Here is an 8,781-nt window from a genome sequence, read left to right as displayed (position 1 = left end):
CTCAGTGATCAAGCTTTCACTGCAGATCATCCATTAAATTTGTCAAACCAATCATGATGCTCCCGGGGTTATCCATTCTGATAGTGGGGCAGAACTAATTAGGCAAACACAATCTCCAGGCATCCCGAGGACCACAGACCCCGAAGGGCCCATTAGTTCCCTCTTATCCCAGCCACTCTCTCCAGTTTGGATGGTTATATTTATATAAAGGAGAACAGAACTCAGGACATGTGCTGCTGAGAGGTGTGCCAGGGCTGGGACTGGGCCTAGAACTGTTGGGGCCAGGCCAAGGTGTTCAACAAGAAGCCTTTCTTGCTGGGAGGTCAGATGGAATGAGAAGCCAGCTTGAGTTGTTCAGAAAGACATGCTGGGCCTTTTTGTGATTGGAGGTCAAGTTAAATGAAAACAAAGTCTTTGCCCTCTGTTTTCTCTCCTCCTCCTGTGACCAGGCAGCAAGAGTCTAACAAGAGAAAACTTTACATTATTGGTAACAATGTAAACAATGGGATCCCTCCAAATCATTATTAAACCCTAGGAATCTTCAAAATGTGCATCTTTTCTGGGACTCAAGTATTTATTTCCTACGGCTAGAAAAAAAAAAATGTACTAACCCCACAGCCTTGTTCTAACTTACAGAAACTCTCCTTGAAAATGAGGGCTATCATGATCACAGAAGTTCTGCTGAGACCTAGCTATACACATAGACAGATGATGAAGGGGTCAGGATGTTGAAGAGACTGTAGTGGCTCTGCTCAGCACACAGCTGAGACAGGCTCCGAGCCAACCACGTCATGTGAACTGTAGGTCAGGCAGGGGCTGCAATCACCTGTCTTGGCAATTCAGTTTGCTACCTTGCTACTTGCCATAGAATTTAAGATACTCAAAAAAAAAAAAAAAAGCATAGCATTTAACATCCAGACAGAATGTAAAAATTAAAGAGACAGAGAGAGAAACTGAGAGAGAAAGAGAGAGGGAAAGAGCGCATACCTTTTATTGCTACTTTAAGAGTGATTCTAGAAACCTCCAGTGCCATAGCTGAAATATTTTGAATATACTATTGTCCTCACATGAACAAACAAACAAACAATCACTAACTGTGAAGGTAAGAGGGTCAGAGTCAGTGGGGGCAACACTGACCTTGAACTGCATTATTCAGACTACTTGGATTCTCTGCAGATATTGTGTGTTACGAACTGTGGATTCAACAGTCACAATGACATGGTCTTTTCTTGATTCTTTGAATCCTCTTTCTTAATCTCCTTCTCTGAATTCCTCTTCTAACCCAACAGGTTTTCAGAACAGGATTCGGTTCTTCTCTTAGACTCTTTCCCTTGGTGAACATATACACTCACTCACATTCAACTATCTATACCTTTGGCAGCTAGTTTTATTTCTGGCTCTGATCTCTTTCTCAAATTATTACCTTTTATCTCTCCAGCTGCCTAATGGACATTTCAACCTAAATATGTTGCTATCATCTCAAATCCAACATGTCTATGATCAATTTATCATCAAATTCAACTCAGTCCTGGCTTCTTCTGATTTCTATTAATGATTTAATCATATTCCCAAGTATCTAGCCTCAAAACAGAAAGAGAAAACCGTCAGCTTAGTCCCTTTCTCTCTTACTGTCAGTCAGTATTTCCTATTAGTTCTTCTTTGTGTCTTTTCTTCTCTTTCTTTCTCCTCCTTTCTAACAACCACACCATATTCATCTGACAATTGAGTTATTAAGTAGAACCCTATGAAACTGTCATTCGTTGGTAACCTGGTCAAATAGTGGAATTTCTACTGGTTCATTCTAATACAGTAGCTGCTCAGAGCTGTCTTCTTCAATTTCTGGGAAATTAATAACATTTAGATTTTAGGCCTTTAAGAAACAGCTCAACCTTGTCTTGACTCTCAATATTTGAAGCATTTTCTGGTGCTTTGGAGTGCAGAGAAAGACCTTGGCTTTCTAGCTGTGCCCATGTAGTTCAGGCATTCCTGTGGCCATGTATCTCACTCCTCCCACCCCCCCGCCCCCAGATTTGGGGCAGGAGGCCCAGAAAATATATTTCCATGACACCACTTCAAATCCTCTTTGGAAGTAGCAATGGAATAAATTTTTAATCAGCCAACCAGGGCTTTAATGCCTGTACTTCACTGACTTGCTTCTGCCAGGATGAAAAGATCTTGCACGGAAGGCATATGACTTCGTTTGTTTTGCCCTCTGCTCTAACACAGTCGGCTGGCCTTCGGGGCACAGCTTAAGGCCCATCTGTTCAATCAAGCTTTTGCCTGATTGACATGGGAGAATCATCCAGGTGAGGGGGTCCCTTAGATTATTATCTTCTTCCTTTGTACTTGCAACCAGAGACTCCTGGTGCTGCAGCCTCCTCCAAGTGACCTAAATGAATGAATGCATAAACAATGTTTTCTGTAGCAATTATATCCATTCCAAAAACTTTCCTCCTCAAATCCTTTGTGGAACAAGTCAGCATATAAATATATACATAAATAATAAATTTAAAATATTCTGAATGGTAGCTTTGAAAAATTCTCTCTGCTTTGAAAGCAAGACCTTTTACATTTAAAACAAGCATTTCTATTTTCATTCCATTTGAAGAGGTGAATATGAGGTATTTTTCTGCCTAAGTATTTTTAAGCTTTTGTTATTTAAACATATACAGCAGTAGAGAAACTAGAAAAATGAACCCCCATGTATCCATCATCAAGCTTCTACAGTTATCATCACTTTGCCAACCATGTTTCATCTGTCCCCCCATATTTTTCTTGGAATATTTTAAAGCACACTAGTCCATTTAACCTGTAAATATTTTAGTATGCATATCTAACTGATAAAAGCATATAAAAATATAGCCACCATGCCATTTTCACACCTAAAAGTTTAATAGCAATTATTCATTTTGTTGAGATGCCCAGTCCACATTCAAACTTCCCTCGTTATCTTAAAGTTCGACATATTGCAAATAGTACGTCTCTAAAGTCCCTTTTGTTGGTTATTGGTGGCCCTCCCTGATTCTTTTCTATGTCACTGATTCATCACTTGTCCAGCAGCACCTCCCACCCTCTGAATCTGACTAATGACTTTGAATGGTGGAGTTTACCTTATTACTCCACTCCCCATATTTTCTGTAAACTGCTAAATCTAGAGACTTTTTTAGACTCATGTTCAGTTTTTTAAGCAAGCTTGTTTTGCAGGTGATGCTGTAGAATTCCTACGTCCTTGTATCAGGGGGCGTGTGATACCTGGTTGTCCTACTTATTGTTGCTAAGATTAATCAGAGGAAACATCAAGTCCTCCATTTCTCATAATTTGCAAAGAAAACCTAAAGTGTGTACATGATGATCCGCACCCCCCCATTCAAAAGATATTTTCAGAAAATGAACTTCTGAGGCTTATGCGCAGTTCTCAAGGACAATTGAGAAGTCTAAGAAGTCTAACACAGCATTTGCCTTTAAGAGATTTATACCCCCATGAGAGAGGGAGAGAGACACAGATATGCAGGAGATGTGAACAAGTAACAATGCGAGCTTTAGAAAACAGTACAAACGCGGGACCACGTGGTTAATAGCCAGAAGACTTTTACAGCTGCTATTTGGTGTAGAAATACAAAAATGGAAGAAAGGAGTGCGGTCAGGCAGTTTTCCCTGAAGAAATGGCTCTGAGCTAGAAGTGAAGGATTTGCAGGATTTACTGGCAGAGAGAAGGAAAGAGAGGTGGGTACATAAAATGACCTAGCTACAGAAGGTTGGGAAAGAAAGATACAGGGGGTTCTGGGCACAGCACTTTAGCAGAGTTTGTTCCATTAACATCACTTTCTCATTAACTCTGTACCTGAATAAGTACTTGTGTGAAAAGAGACTCAGCAGGTATCCATAATGACTAGCTGTCTGAGTCAAGTGCACTTGGTGTCAGGTTCACAAGCTTTGGAGAACAGGCTGAGAGGTGACCTCATTTAGGGCAGTGGTTTTCAAATTTAGTAAGCTTGTTAAAAGTGGAGAGCCCCTGGGGCTTCCCTGTGGCGCAGTGGTTGAGAGTCCGCCTGCCGATGCCGGGCACAAGGGTTCGTGTCCGGGTCCGGGAGGATCCCGCATGCCGCGGAGCAGCTGGGCCCGTGGGCCATGGCCGCTGGTTCTGTGCATCCGGGGCCTGTGCTCCGCAACAGGAGAAGCTGCAGCAGGGAGAGGCCCGCGTATCGCAAAAAAAAAAAAAAAAAAAAAAAAGGTGGAGAGTCCCAACCTGACACCCAGAGAATCTGGTGTCTGGAGCAGAGGCCAGAAATTTGCACTGTTTACAAGCTCCCTAAGAGGATCTAATACAGGTAGTCCTAGAACTACATTTTAAGAACCACTAGCTAGGGGGGTGAATGCCTGGGGTAATAGCAAACAGTCTGCTTCAGAGGATGATGAGAATTTTCTGAGCCTGCTTTAGTAATGATGATGATATTGAACTTTATATACCAGAAGCCATGCTAAGATTCTCAAGTTCTTTTCCAGCTTGAATTCCCACAATACCACCCAAAGAGGTAGGCACTGTTCATATCCCCATTTCAGAAATGGGGAAACTAAGGCTTAAAGGAATTAAGATCACATAACAACATTTAAATTTAGGTGTATTTGATTTCAGAAGGTGAGCTTTTACTATATTTCTAGTTTGACCTTGAAGCATACAATTAGTGACATTGTTTCTTCCCTCCAATAGCTATATATATTTTATGTCACCATCTGAATGGCATCTACCAGCTCTCCTGGTGCCACAGGCACCACCTGCGGCAAAGGATCATGTTTTAGTTTACTTGTTTGCACATTAAAAAATAGGAAAACTCCATTCTCCATTGTATGACAGATATGTAAATTCTCAGGTGAAAGATATAAAATGAAACACAGTATGAGCCTGTTGTATGTGCACAGGCAGGGAACTCTCCCCACATTGCTCCATTTCCGGCTCTTCTCCTAGTAGATGTGCACGTCTGGTCTCCATTCTACCTGCAACAGGAGAAATGCCATGATTTCTGTAGGGACTCAGTCAATAGCCCCAGATTAAATGTTTCCAAAGGTTAAACTTGCTTTTCTCACACATGGCTTTACTTAAAGAGATGGATCTGGGTTGAAAACTGTAACTATTTCAGTAAATGAAATACAACTTTATATTTTCATGGTGTCTGTAAAATACTTATAGCATCTTAATGTTTATATACATATACATTTTTTTAGATTCCTTTGAAATTTGTGCTATACTTTCATTGGATAGAAGCTACAAAGAAGAGAGGGAATCCTGCACCTTTGCAAACATCTTTGTTCCAAATAAATATTCAATAAGACTCTGTGTAATGTCAAAATCTGGGAAGTTGGGGGGAGGGGCATTGGATCACTCATGACAACATCTGCTCATAATTGGTTTTAAAATGTACCTCCTATACAGATTTTTTTAGGGAAAGAACTATATAGACTTGCTGGATTGCTTGTCTTGAATGAAATGCTATCAGATTTACTTAAAGCAAGTCATTGCTTTATATATTTACTACTTATTCATTGTATCTAGTGAAATGAATAGGAGTTTGGGGGAAGTCATTGATTTCACAAGATGGGTTGGATTTGCTCTTTATATAAAACAGGAAGATGCTGTTGAACTGCCGGATTCTGGCATCCCCATGCAGAGAAATACACTTTAACTACAAAACAGTATGTTCTGAGTCTGTGTTTTCTCTGGATAGTAGTAGCAGGAACACAGTGTTCATTTAAATTAAACCAGTTCCTTGGATAATAACAAAGTAATTAAAGAAACCACCAAGGAAAAAGAGCCAATTTATTTGAATCCTGTTCATAAAAACTACATCAAGAGCCCGAAGGTAAAAAATAATGTGGATAAGATGGCAGATTGATGATTTTTTTAAAATTCTGCGTGGGATGCATCTTGATATTAATTTAAATGAGTATCCCTCATCTGAAAATAATACAAGATGCAAAATTTTTATCCTTCTTAAGGGAAATGAAATTCTATTAAAATATCCAGATAAGAAATTGCCACGTAGCTTGAAGTCCACTTGACCTCTAGTAATACCTTAACATGAGAACATTATGATTTATTCATATTTTCTGCATTCCCATTGGAATAGAGGGGCCTTTGTCTTTAATGCTTTCAAGAGTTTGAAATTCATACTGAAAAACTTATTTTAAATGATATTGCCTGAACCACAGGGAGGTATTTTAGGGCATCAACAATTTTCCTATTTTTGTCAGTAACAAAAATCTAAATGCAGTTGAAAATGTGTATCATGTTTTTATATTAGCACTACACACTGAAACTTATTTTAGAGAAAAACACACCAGTAAAATACCTCTCACATTGAAGCTCCATCAGCGTAGCAGTGAGAAATCTAGATCCCTAAACAAAAATTCACAATGGCTCTTTGTGCATTTTAGCATAACAACTGCTCCTTTTAGAAAAGCAGTATTCTCTCTCTGCCATGTTCTGCTTCTCCCTCTGAAATACCGGGCCACTTGGGCTGCATCTCTACTGGTGAGGGAAGTGAAGAAAAGCTTGCAGACTGGAGGATTTGTCAACTGCAGGATGGCAACCCAGTCTTTGAAGAGCAACATATAGAAAATTATCAATGTTGAAGAATTTAAAATGAAGTAATTTTTTAGAGAGGAAAAATATACATAAAATGTCCAACTTGCCCATTAACAAGATGAAAAGCAAAGAATTTAAACCTGTATTTCATAAAGTCATAAAAATATACATCAACACCTGGTCAGTTAAATACGAAGAAAAAGCAGACAGAAAAAAATTATACGTGAAAATAAAGGAGAGTTAGAAAAAGGATGAAAAGAAGGGGAGTGGATTAGAAAAGTAGAACCAAGGAAGAAAGACAATAGGACTCAAACTTCCTCTAGGAGGAAGAAGAGAGTATCACAGGGCCGGAAGAATTCAGTGGACCTTCACCACCTTAATCCCACTCTCTGCAGCCCCCGCTCTTGAATCTGGTTTGTCATCTCTCTGTGCAACTGGTGGATCCTCTCTGAGACATCATACTCTTCATCTTCAGAATTTCTCAAGCCTCCGGTTTGCTCAGTCTTAACCTGTGTCCAGCCGCATGGGAGGGACTCCTTCAAGTGAAATGTGGACAGGAGGAAGACATTTCAGAGATCTGACCTAAGCTCTATGTCTTACTTATGGAACTTTTTCCTTTCCAGCTGTTCACACAAGTTGTTTTTGCTGATATTAAATCAGGAATAGTTAATAGACATTTACTTTTAGAAAATTTGCTCGGTTGACATAAAATTCAGCTAAGAGCTGCTAATTCTTTAATACTTTTTGTACATTTGAAGGTTTAAATGTTATGGCTATTTTATCTAAAAGAAGTTTTATGCTAGACAGCTCTAATAATTTTCTGTAAGTTCTGTTGATTTATAAGTATTTGTAAGAAAGAGCTTATATTTCAGATGGCCATTCTTTTTGTCATTTCTGGTACAGTATGCTGGGGCTGCTTTGTTATTCTGGATCCTGGGACAGTAGCCATATCTTTCATGGATATTTTTTCCTAATTTTTTTTATTGTTCTTTTAAAAGCAAAGTGAATAATTTGCTATGTTCTAGAAGATTCTGATGAAACATGAAGCCATGGAGACATGCTAATATTCTCTTGTAAGAAAGAAAATTGTGGAAGTAAGTTTTCTGGCCTTGAAAATGTCAGTTGAGAGAGTCATAGAGCTATATTTTCAAGACTAATGAGAAAAATCCCAGAGCCTTCAAAAGAGGCTGATGAGCAATAAAACAATGTCTGTAAGAGACATATTTTTGATGGTATAGTCAGTCAATGAACACTTAATCAACTTTTACTAAGTTCAGTAAACTGCACTAGATTCTGAGAACTTTAAATTTAAACATAATCCTTACAGTGAAGGATCTTATAATCAAGTGAAGAATTAATTGAAAGCTCATTCTAATTTTTCTAACCTATTGTTTTTTGTTTGTTCTTTAACGTTTGTTACGTTCTAACTCAGACTTGTGTCTGCAACCTAATTTTGTCCACAGTAACTTTTGCTTCAGTAACTGTGCCCCCAGCCTTCTAACTCAGCCTGAATTAGGACTTTACAAAGTCATTCTTGGTATGACAGCTTGCAGCAGACATTCTGCACTATATGGAAAATATAGAATCCTGACTCTGCCCCCTATTTTTCTTCATGGCTGTAGATGTACCATCTCTGGCATAGAGATTAGGACATGAATGATTGTCATCAGTGAGAAAGTTTCAGAGGGACGATTGGGACAGAATGGAGAGAACCTTAATAAGAACAAGCAACCCAAATGCCATACAACTAGTTGTGGTTGATTAACTGAAAGCAGCTCTTCCGCCCCTTTCCTGTTTGCCCATTTCTGCTCCCCTCTAACCTTGAAAGAACCTAATTATAGAAATGAGATCTTTAGGCAATTTAACTCTTGCCTTATGCTCTCCTGAATGCACATCTTGCCTTGACTAACCTGTTGATTCTTTTCCTAGATAAAAAGAAGTAAGAATGAAGAATGAAGTAGTTAAAGAATGACTAGCTTTCTACCCCCCAGAAGCCCCCCTAAACGATCTTGCCGGCAGATCACATGGGGAAGAGAACATCTGAAGAGAGAGCCAGCCAGTCTGCACACAGTAGACAGTGATGCAGAACCCAGCCTCCTGCCTCAATGATTCACTGAGATTCTCCTCCCCTGCCTCCCCTTTAAAAACTGTCATTACTGAACAGAATCTTCAAAGATGGTCTCTGGACACGAGTCCACCTT

The sequence above is a fragment of the Aethalodelphis obliquidens genome, unplaced genomic scaffold (genome assembly GCF_003676395.1).
Source record: "Aethalodelphis obliquidens isolate GAN/ISIS:26980383/991018 unplaced genomic scaffold, ASM367639v1 scaffold39, whole genome shotgun sequence".
NCBI lineage: Eukaryota > Metazoa > Chordata > Mammalia > Artiodactyla > Delphinidae > Aethalodelphis > Aethalodelphis obliquidens.
This window is presented reverse-complemented; position numbering follows the sequence as displayed.